Raw genomic sequence first — 12173 nt, forward strand, 5'->3', positions numbered from 1 at the left:
GGCTCCTAAACAACGATTAGCTTAGCAGTAAATAAGTATTCCAGAAGCAAGGAACCATTGCCAGGAATGCCAATCCTGTCTGTTGTCCCTACCAGTTCAACTCAATAGCTTTTGTCCTTTCACCAAGCCTCAGACTAAATACTCACTGTAAGGATTCAGTCATTATGCTAGCCTGTTCCTGTCACCTGGCAGAATGCACTCAGACAGTACCCTGGTCAGCCCAGGTGCAAAGGACCCCTTTAAAAGAAAGACCTCTGCTGACTTACCCTCTCTTTTCCCCTGGGGGCAGACAGGACTTTTCCCGTCTCCCTCTTCTCTTCTGTCCTCTGTCTGTGTCTCTTTACCCTTTCTAGTAAAACTTTTCAGTTAAGCCCTGTCTGCCTGGCATGTTTGTCCCCCACCTCCGTCACCCTCACCTGCCATGGAATCCGCCAAGGTCCCCCTCAAGCTTTATCATGACACTCATTCTTCCCTGAACTGTTCTTTGAGGCATCCCACACTCAGGCTCAGTCATGCTCTATTATGTCCTCCCTTTTGTACCTGTATTATAACATTTGATCACATATGGTAACCTTGTCTTTACCTCCCTGGTATACAGTAGGCTCACTCAGGGTGTGGTTCAAGGCTTTAAAAAAAGAAGAAAAAACTTTGTACTGTCAAAGTGGCTCCCAAAAAGCCGTTATTGAGTAAATGAAAAGAAGCTCTGCTGAAATACAAAGTCCTAGCCAGGAGGAATTTAGGCCATCCTGGGCAAACACCAATGCTCCAGTGCCTGCCCAGCTACTTCGGATTCTTCTGCCAAAGAGAGGGTAAGAGAAAAGGCTAAATAGCAACAGTGGCTGCTCCCTCACCCCCGTTTGTTTGTTTGTTTGTTTTGGACTTAGGGCTTCTTTCCAGTGGTATAGGCTGACTTTCAACTCCAGATCCTCCAGCCTCCACCTCCAAACTGCCGGGATTACAAGGCCTGAGCCACCACGCCCAACTAGCAACAGCCTCTTGTAATACTGATAGGTTTTCCCTCCATATTCATGTTTTTATCGCGCCCACACACATTACCACGCTGCATACGGCTAATTAGGCAGATTATATTCTCAGGACAAGGTTATTTGAAGTCTAGAAGGTCTCAGAATAGCCATTCATTAAAAAGCACGTGCACAAGCAAGTACCCCGGTAGATGTCACACGCCTTTAATTCCAGAACTCCCGAGGCAGAGGCAGAAGCTGGCAAATTTCTGTGAGTTCAAGGCCAGAGCGAGTTCTGGGACAGTCAAGACAAAACAGAAACACTGCCTTGAAAAAGAACAAAAAACAAAAAACAAACCATCCAACCAAGCAACCAGACCAAAGTGCACCATTTAGGCCGACTCTGAGGTGCGGGAACTGACGGCAGGAATGTAAACTCTTCATTCCCTCTGAGCAGCGCCGCATGCCTTCCTACTTCTCCAGGACAGACATACCGGATGTGAGGCCCGAAACAGAGACGGGGACTCACAGAGCGTGGGATGAGAAAAGGGCTCGACAGGCTAGGGTTAGATCAAAGACCCCGCTGGCGACTACACTCAGAATGTGGGTGTCCCTACATCAGCGAGGGGCTAAGCGCACAAACAAAAATTACCGCGGCGAAAGCACTGAAGACACAAAGCACCATCTACGCAAAAGCACACGCCCCTAACTGTGCTCCGCGCCTGCGCAAGACACCCGGAAAGGTAGCCGGTGCCTCTGGGGGCGGGGGTGGAGGCAGACCACGCCTCCGGCTCACCGCTCCTGAGCCCGCCCCCAGGACTCAGCGAGCCTCTCACTGGTCATCCTGGGCCCGGCCAGGGGCGGGGATTGGCTGATTGGCAGAAGGTCCCGGGACGGCCAATCTGGAAGGCTGAGTAGCTGGGGAAGGTGCGGGCTGCGGCGCGGCAGAGGTGAGTGGGGGCCGGATCGCGTAAAAGCGGTTGGCCAAGGGGGTGATGGCTGCCATCCCGGGCCGGAAGGCGGCGGGAGGCGGTGTGGAGCGCGGCGCGGGGAGACAGCGAGCCGGAGCGAGGCGGTGGGAGCCCTGAGAGGGGGCAGTCTGTCGCCTCACCCGCGCCCGGCCAGCTGAGCTCCGCGGGCCGCCGGCCTGGCTCCCATCCCCCGCCGTCCGTGCGGCTTCCCGCGCCGGCCGCCAGGCGGGGATCTCGGCTGTGCGCGCTGCGCCCTGGCTGGGTCCAGGTTGGGGAGGCGGAGCACGGAGACCCAGGGCGTTCAACCTGCTCCACCTGGCTCCAGGTTTCTGTCAGTGACGGCTCACCGCCCCAGATCTCTTCCTTAACCGTGCGCAGTGTGAGCAGTAGACAGGCCCGCAGGCAGACTAACCCGACTTTCCCCCATGGTTTGTTTTGTGATTGGTCTGGTGTAACCCATTCTGGCCTTCGCCTATCGATGTAGTTGAAGATGGCCTACAAGTTCTGATCCTCCTCCCTCCACCTACCTACCAAATGCAAGGTTTAAGGTTTGCTTCACGACTCACAGGAAAAAAAGGGGTATTTCACGACATTTGGAAATTATATTAAATAAAATTTTAGCGCTCACTTTTTTGTTTGTTTTGAGACAGAGTTGTGTCTCTCTTACTCCAGGCTTGGGGGAATGCACTATGTAGATTAGGCGGGCTTGCAGCTCTAGATCACCCTCCTGCCTCAGCCACCACGCCCAACTCCATAAATAACTTTTTATTGGAATCCAGTCACATTTATTTCGTAGTGTGTGTGGCTGCTTTTACATTATAGTGATGTAGTCACAGAAGTCGTGACAGACTTAAAAGATTTACTATCTAGTTTGACAGTCCTGACTGACTTGCCTAGGCCCAGCCCCCAGTCCCCCCTCCACCCCCTTTAGATTTGAAACAAGGTCTCACTATGGAGCCCTGACTGGCTTGCAGGTTAATATATAAGCCAGGATGGTCTTGAACTTGTGGGGACTTCTTTCCTGTTTCTCTAGTGCTAGGATTATAGATGCATACTACCTCTTCTAGCACCACTGTTTTCTTTTTTAATACAAGGCCTTGTGTATTCCAGGGTAGCCATTTGTTGCCCAGACTGGCCTCAAACTCCTTATACTGCTTCAGTTTTCCAAATGCAGGGGTTATAGGCAGATTCCACAAGGTGTGGCGGACTTTTGCTTCTTTGTTTTTGGTATTTCTTTCTCGAACTCACAGAAATCCGCCTACCTCTGCCTCCCAAGTGCTGGGATTAAAGGTGTGTGCCACCAACGCCCGGCACTGTTTTTGGTACTTCAAGACAGGGTTTCTCTTTGTAGCCTTAGCTGTCCTGGAACTCCCTCTGTAGACCAGGCTGGCCTTGAAATCACAGAGATCCATCTGCCTTTGTCTCCTGAGTGTCTGGATTAAAGGTGTACACACCACCACTTTAAAGACAGGATTGCCTTATTTGCAATGTAGACCAGGCTGGCCTCAAACTCAGAGATCTTTCTGCTTCTAATCAAGATAGCTGGGATTAAAGGCTCAAGCCACCATACCCAGTTACCTGACAGCTAGATTTTTTTTTTTTTTTAACTTTTAAGAAGTTTTGATGAATGGAGCTTGGTGGCATATATATAATTCTAATCCCAGCACTTGGGTAACAGAGGCAGGTGGATCTCTGTAAATTCCAGGCTAGCCAAGGCTATATAGTAAGACTCTTTTTAGTTTTTCAAAACAGGATTTCTCTGTGTAACCCTAGCTATCCTGAAACTCACTTTGTTGACCAGGCTGACCTTGAACTTAGAGCACAGAGATCTGCCTGCCTCATCTCCTGAGGATTAAAGGAGTAGGTAACCATGCCCAGAGACTGTCTTTAAAATCCCAAATCTTATGTTAATTTTTAAAATGAGCTTCCATAGAAAATACTAATTTAATATATAATGGCAGTACACTAGGGAGTTGAAGCAGCCCTGCTTACAGAATGAGACCCTGTTTCAAGAAGAGGAGGAGGAAGACAGAACAAATCAGAAAATGAATTTTATTGATTTGAAAAATTACTGACAATGCAGAAGTTTGTAAATGTAAGAACAAGTAAATGAGTGTGTTTGGGGGTCCTCTTTATTTGTTCTGAGATGTCTTCAGTGTTATGTTTTCCTCTGTAGACATTAGGAACCTATTGCACCACTGTTTTGTTGTGGATCCATGTTATGGCAGATGTGTGTGGAGCACAATGAGGACAGCAAGTGCCTTCCTCTATTACTCTCCCCCTATTTTTTGTAGCTGGATGGAAGTTCAAGATTTCAGCTGGGCTAGGTAACTGGCCTATAAACTGTTGGACTGTATACCATTAACACAAATTTTCAAGGAAGAAGTATGTTTAGCTCTACATATGTATTCATACACAACCTGGGAAACAATCTGCAACCTGTTTTAACAGTATTTCTTTGATCCCTAAGGCCCCTTGTAAAAAAGCTGACCATGGTAGTATGCACTTATAATTTCAACTCTCAGGAGACAGACTGGAGGATTCTGGGGGCTCATAGGCCCTCCAGCCTAGCTAGTTGGTTATTCTAGCTCTATGGAAGACCCTGCCTCAGAAAACCAAGCTGGTGAGGGAAGAGGACTGTGCTTATCTTTGGGCAAAAGGATAAATAATTTAGAATGTATTTTATACTATAGGATTATGTGGACTGATGCTGGTTTAATTGAAGCAGTAGTTGTAGGTTCTTGAAGATCACTATCCATAGAGAGTTGGCTAGGTTTCCAGTACCATTCATAATTTCCCTCTTGTTGAGAGCTGTTGGTGACTGATGAGGTAATCACTACTGTACCCGTAGGGTTACTGTGCCATGCTGGTCATTGTTATGGTTCATAGGCATCATAGTGGGGTAGGACTGCTGGTTGTTTTCCTCCTTAGGAAGTTTTCATGGCGCCTCTTGGTACCATGAAAGCTAGTCCTCAAGGGAGGAGACTTTCAGGTCAGATCCAGCCAGCAAAGAGCACACCGATTGTTTATTCAGTACTAAATGGCCAGCCCCCAAACCATATACAGACAAGTAACATGCAGGCTGAAGCAGATTGTAGTTATATATCTAGAGTGTATGTTGTATTAGTCTGGGTTCTCTAGATGAACAGAACTGATAGTACATGCATATGGGTTTATTGGAGTGGCTGTGATACCAGTAGTCCAACAATGGCTATCTCCTGACAGAACAACTGATAGTTGTTCAGTCCATGAGACTCGATGTCTCAGAGGCCCCAGTCTGGTGCTGGAGTCCTAGAGAGGTACCAGTCTTTGGTGTACATTGGAATCCCAGTGAGGTGGGTTCTAATACCAGTGAAGGAATGTGTCAGCAACAGGACAGATGAACTTACCCGTGAGAGTGAGGGCAAGCAGGCAAGAAAGCAGTTTCGTCCTTCTGTACCTTTATGTGGGCTGTGACCAGAAGGTGTAGCCCAGATTTTAGAAGATCCTTCCCACCCCAGATGATCCAACCAAGAAAAATCCTTCACTGGTGTGCCCAGCCTAGGTTGACAAGATTAGCCATTGCAATGCAGACTTAAATTTATATACATGCACACATGTATGTATAAATGTGCTACTGGGGAGTGGCAAGCTGGATGGCTCTTGAAACACAATTCTCAAAGTTGTCCTCTGACCTTCACACACATGTACTGTTGTTTTTTTTTGTTTGTTTGTTTTTTTGTTTTGTTTTTCTCTTGAGACAGGGTTTCTCTGTGTAGCTTTGGAGCCTATTCTGGCACTCGCTCTTGAGACCAGGCTGGCCTTGAACTCAGAGAAATCTGCCTGCCTGTCTCCCGAGTGCTGGGATTAAAGGCGTGTGACACCAACGCCCAGCCACACATATATACTTTTACACACACACACACACACACACACACACACACACACACACACACACACGAACTGCTATTATTAGGCAGAGGGGGCTTGAAAAAGAATAATATGAAGAATACTAGATCAAGTCAGGTTTTCTCTAAGAGCTAGTATATGTAGGATTCCTATTGATAAAAGCCATTGTGATTGTAGCAAGGTTTTTGTTTGTTTGGTTTTGGTTTTTCCCTGGACAGGGTTTCTCTGTGTTGCCCTGGCTCTTCTGGAATTTCTCAGAGATATCAGTGCCTCTGCATCCTGTTTGCTGGGATGAAAGGCTTGGGCTGGGCTGCCATTTGTCTGATTGTAACAGATTTTAAGTGTTTCCAAATTAGATCTTTTTAAGGCTTTTTTTAAAATTATGAAACATATTAACTATTTTTCTCATTGTGGTGACTGATGTGCTTGTTGAGGAGGAGAGTAAGGGAAGAAAGCTTTTGAGGGTACATTCTTTTCTTGTGGGGCAAGCCTGGTGGCGGGATCTCCCTGCATCTCTGGAAGCTTGAAATAACAGTTTAGTGACTGACATCCCAGAGGATCAGGCAGCAGAGACAGTCATGCTGCTACTAGCATTTTTGGTTTAGGCCTCCAGCACTTGGGAAGGGGCTACCAACGTTCAAGCAGGCCTTATTCCTTCAGGTTTTTTTTTTATTTAATTTTTTTATTACATTTATTTATTTTTTATGCATGCATGTTTGTGGATGGGTATATGCCACATGGTGGAGGTCAGAGAACAACTTGCAGGAGTCAGTATTTTCTTTTCACTGTGTGGGTCCTGGTAATCTAACATCTTGGCATGATAGCAGGCACCTTTACCCCAAGCTAGGTTGTTGCCCTTTCCTTGAACTCTTGATCCCCCTGCCTCAGCCTTCTATATACCAGGGTTAGAGGAACACCACCACATCTGGCTTGACAGCCACTTAACAACTGAGCAACTATTACACACTGCCCCTAAAGCCGAGATACAGTGTCTTTACAAACTGAGTAAGCCCAGTGAATGAGAAAAGCAATTTGGACATATTGCTTTAATGTGCTGATATCCAGAGAAATATATGCACAGGAGGGTCTTAATTCTGGTTGAACAAGAAAGACTTCTTAGAGGAGGCATAGCTAAAATGAAGCAAAGTAGTAGTAAGACCTAAATTAGTATAGGAGAGAGTGGTGAGGTAGTTGGAATATTGATGACAAGTTGAGAGTTGAAGAGAGTATATTGAGTTTCTGGAGTTACCTTTATGACTATTAAAGTATAGACTGAAGGATGTAGAGGACACCAAAGAGCTAGTGGTTCATGGAAAGAAAGGCATAACTATCAATTTATTTATAGTCGTGAAGGTTTCTAATAATAGTAAAGACAAAGAGATGGTATCTGGTGAAGACAACTTGACCGATTACAAAAAATGAAAGAAAAGATGAATAACTGGCAACATATGAACAACAGATTTGGGAGGTAAATTTAGAAATTCAGTTTAGATTTTGTTATAAATGCAGGTGGGAGAAACTAGGAAACAGTGATAGAAGTAATACGGGGGAAGAGAGAATTTATGCCATGAAGGACATTTTTGATGTTGTAAGACCCATGTAGTGACAGGGTAGAGGAGACCTGAGCATTTGCTTGGAAAGAGGGACAGGAGAGACTAAGGTTACAGTAAATGCACAAATGCAATATGTGGCAGGGTATGGTTGTACAAATTAAGGTACACTCGACTGGGATGATATAGGTTAATTTTATTGGGGAGAAGTCACATGAGAAACTGATAACCCAGGATCAAACCTCAGCTGCCCTCAGTGACCTGACGAGTCCTGGTCCCCTATCCCAGACCAAATCCCACACTCACACTCACAGCAGGTGTGTCTGTTAGATCTCTCACTGCCGTTCCCCTTTTAGTCTAAAGAAAAAGATTTAAAGCCGGTTGCACACCATTAATCCCAGCACTCGGGAGGCAGAGGCAGGCGGATCTCTGTGAGTTCAGGCAGCCTCCAAAGCCACAGAGAAACCCTGTCTCGAAAACCAACCCCCCCTCCCAAAGAAAAAAAGATTTAGACTTGATACAAAATTGTATGCAAAGATAGCAAATTTGAAGTATGCACGAGGAGAAGGAAAAGAGCATACGTCCTTAAGACCTATTGCCAGTGAAGCAACAAGAGCAGATGGCAAGAGCTACAGCAGGGCACTGTGAGGTTTTACGCAGATGACTGGCTGACTGTTGCTTTATCTGCTCAGAAATAGAGGAGGAAGATCAATTTAAGGAACAGCCCATTTTCTGCTGTCTTTTGGAGACTAGGAAGTACAGTACCTTGGCACCTGTTTCTGGAAAGGCACACTGTCCAGTGGAAAAGTGAAGCTGGCGGGGGTGGGGGGGAGATTGGGGAGATGGCATTCCTATAAAGTGTTGAACTGGTTTTTCTAGTCAGAAACCAGCTACATCAACACACCCTCTCTGCCTACCCATCATCATATCATGGTCTGACTACCTCTTAGTCCCATCTGGATGTCTTGTTGGGTATCAGGTTTTTGTATGTTGTTTTGTTTGAGGCTGGGTCTTGCTATGAAGCCTCCACTAGCCTTGAACTCAATATAGTTGATTTTGACATTGAATTCAAGGTAGTCCTTCTGTCCAGGCTCTTAGAGTACTAGGATTTTATTCCTACTTTGGAGTTTAGGCTTCTATCCCAAGGTCATTGTGGGGAGCCAGGCATGGTGGCTCACAATAGTTTGGTTTTTAGATATGTTTTATGTGTGGGTATATTTACACCAAATGCAATGCCTTACTCCCAGAGGCCAGAAGAGGGTGGCAGATCTCTGTGGACCTGGAGTTCTAGGTGGTTGTTACATCTGCCATGTGGGTGCTGGGAACTGAAGTCATAACCATGGAGTAGCTCACGCTTGTAATTCTGTTGCTTAGGAAGTAGCTGGAGAAGGATTAAGCCATCTTTGCCTACATAGTGAGTATAAAGCAAATCTGAGCTACAAGACACCTTGTCTTGGAAAGGCCCAAACCAATCAAAACAAAACAAGACCAAAAAATTGGAGGGGGAAAAAAACTGAAGGGCATAGTCAAACTGTATGGGTAAGTTTGGAAGAGCTGGTCTGGTAAATGTAGGGGGGGGTCATAGTTAGATAAATATGTGTAAATTAAAAAGCTTAGTAAATTTTGTAAAACCCCATTGCTAGAAGTAGCATTTACGAAATTCTAAAATTTCAGAGAAGTAGTAACTGAAAATAATGGCAAATCTGTGAGTGAAATGGTCCTTGGATTCACTGGGTACAAGAACTGGAGGGTAAAGACTGGTTAGGAGGGAACTTCTCAGTGGATCAGGGATGCAGTTCTAAGGAGAGGCCCACCCTGTGTTTAAAGCCATTCAGTACTGTGAAAAGGAGGAAAAACTATGGGTTACCAGATTGTTTTGAGTGAAAGCTAGCCTGGGCTTCAATTTATTATCCTTCTGCCTCAGCCTCCTTGATATTGGGAGTTGGGCCTTAGATTTCTTTTCTGATGACTAAGGACTGAACCTGGGATTTTGTGCAAACTACAATCCTCAGCCCTAGATTTGGGAGGTGGGGGGTGTATGCATGTGTACATGAGCACGTGATGACCTTATACATCCTAGGCTGACCTCAGGTTGACTCTACAGCTGATGATAAATAACCCTGAGCTTTGCTCTGTCTCTCAGGTACAGGCTTTACAATTGTTCACCACCATACCTAGATCCTTAATTTTGGTGTGTTTTGTTGTTGCTATTTATTTATTTGTTTGTTTGTTTATTTATTCTGGCTGGCCTGAAACTCACTATATAGACCAGGCTGGTCTCAAGCTTACAGAGCTCCATGTGTCTCTGCCTAAATTTTGGTTTTAATTGAGAAATGAACACTTAATAAAACATTGCCTACATAATAATAACTATATAAGGAAGAAGATTGCTTTTGTCTACTCTGTTCAGCTTTAATAGTTTGATAAATGTCTTTCTACACATAAGAAAAATAAAAAGTTGAGGGTTTTTACAAAAAACAAAACCACATCATTTAGAGAGCATTGTTCCTAAGAATATGAATGGACCTTCAAGTCAGTATTTAACTACATGTGTGTAGTATTTTATAGTATTCTGTGATTGTTCTATTGGTAACCTTTAAAAACACTACAGAGCATGTTTTAATACAGCAAAAAAATTTCCATAGTTGTATAACTTGTTCAGAGGCTGTATTTTACCCGGGTGTGGTGGTGCACATCTTTAATTTCAACACTTGGAAGGCTGAGGCAGGTGGATTGCCATGAGTTGGGAGGCCAGCCTGGTCTACAGAGTGCGTCCCAAGCTAGCCAGGACTATATAGAGAAACAATGCAGGCCTCTAGTAGCCTCAAGCATGGCAAACATGGCGCTGACAAGTTTTGCCCCTTCTCCTTCCCCTCTTCCTTGCTAAAAACCGTTAGATTACATTCCCAAAGCTAGTCCCCAAAGTCTGTTCCCTTATTTGGCCAGTGACTCATTCCCGAGACAAAACACCAAGGTCCAACAATCAAAATTCATTATTTGGCTTCCCTGGCTAACCTGTTCAGTCCAGATTTACCAACTAACTGCCCTAGCACAGACTCTCCCCTTTTCTCTTTAAAAACCCATTCCTGAAAAAAATGCCCACTGCTGCTTGCTGTCTGCTTTGCCTGATCCAGAGCCCCCTCCCCATACACACACTTGCCCCTCCAGGGTGATAAATCTCCTTTGTGCTGAGAACTTGGTGTCTGGGCATGTCCTGTATGAACTCCTGAGGGGCAGCCTATCCTCCCCTACAGACCCTGCAGGCTTCAAAAACAACAACAAAAAAAAAAACAAACAAAAACAAAACAAAACAAAACCCCCCAAAAAACAAAACAGAGGTTGTATTTTAAAAATTTTGAGGTGTAACTTAGACCCCTTGAAAGGTTTGTAAACATCTTGGTGAGTTATTATGAAGTCAGCACATGAGTATCTTTGCCAAGAAATAGAACAGTGCCAGGAGCCCTGAGTTCTGCTAGGGCCTCTTACCAGCCACAAGCCTCTTCTTGTGTTGCCCTTTTTTTGAGGCAGGGTCTCATGGAGTCCTGGCTGGCCTCAGACTCACTGTGCTACCAAGGGAGATGGAAGTTATTTCTGCCTCCTCTTCCTCCTCTGGGTGCAGGGATGACAGGCATGTGCCATGTGTATTATGTCTTTCTGAAAATGGGTGTCATCAGTGTGAAATTTAGACTCTTCCAGCACTGACAGGAGTAGTCACTATACTAGTCAAGTGTGCAGAATTGCTTTTAGGGAAGGACTTGAAGACTTAGTGAGAGTCACAGCTGAATGATGACAGGGATGAATTCAGTGTCTCAGGCATAATGTGAGGTGGTTGGTGGTGACGCAGCAGCACTTTGGGAAATAGAAGAGAATCAGGAGTTCAGAGTCAGGGTTGCAGAGATGGCTCAGCGGGTAAGAGCACTTGCTGCTCTTCCAGAGGACTGAGTTCAGTTTCCTGAACCCCTTCTGAAAACCTATATCCAGTTCCAGGGAATTTGATGCCATCTTCTGGCCTTTTTCAGGCACTGACATACATGTGGCGTGAAGGCAAATTTGCATACAGAGCATAGAAATAAATCTTAAAAGCTGAGGGGTCATTGCTTTGCTACATCCTCTGCTTGAAGTTTTTTAACAAAGGGGGGAAATTTCTGGGAAGCAACATTGACAAGTTTAACGGAATAATGAACAGAAACCTTTAGAAAAGTCTGTAGGAGGAGCTGTAGTTCAGTGTCTAGCCAAATTCCCATTAAAGACTGAATGTGGCCTAGGAAAACTCACCAGTGAGTGATTGGTTGAGTGCATGGAGTTGGAGCACAGTGGAGGTCATTGGGTCAGTCTCTATAGTTGAGTGAGTCAGTCAATGTGTCATAAGTGTGTGTGTGTGTGTGTGTGTGTGTGTGTGTGTGTGTGTGTGTATATATATATATATATATATATATATATATATATACACACACACACACACATCCCGTTGGTTTTGATTTTCTTGAGAACCCTGACCAATACAGTATTAAGAAATCTGACTGTGTAGTTGGCACATACTTACAGAGAACTCAGGAAGCAGAGGCAGGAGGATCAGAAATACCAGGTCATTCTAGTTTATGCAGTGAGTTAAACCTGGTTTGAAATACATTAGACCCATCTGAAAAAAAGAATAATGCAAGCAAAGAACAAAAGGAAAAAACAGCCAAGGGGTAAGGAGGTAGCTCAGTTGGTAAACACAGGGACCTGTATTTAATTCCCAGAACCAAACTGAAAAACTTGAGAAGGGTAATGGATGCTTGTAATCCCAGCCCTGGGAGGAG

General features: G+C 44.9%; 1 protein-coding gene across 2 annotated transcripts in view; it reads left to right on the top strand.

Moving 5' to 3' along the window:
* The first annotated feature begins 1778 nt into the window (after positions 1-1778).
* Positions 1779-12173, top strand: part of Mtfr1 (mitochondrial fission regulator 1) — a 32251-nt gene continuing 21856 nt past the window's right edge. For both annotated transcript variants that reach the window (XM_027403485.2, XM_027403486.2), the window contains exon 1: positions 1779-1912. The gene's annotated coding sequence lies outside the window, so the exon portion shown is untranslated. The remainder of the gene's footprint in view (positions 1913-12173) is intronic.

Source organism: Cricetulus griseus, chromosome 2, assembly GCF_003668045.3.
Source record: "Cricetulus griseus strain 17A/GY chromosome 2, alternate assembly CriGri-PICRH-1.0, whole genome shotgun sequence".
Classification (NCBI taxonomy): Eukaryota; Metazoa; Chordata; class Mammalia; order Rodentia; family Cricetidae; genus Cricetulus; species Cricetulus griseus.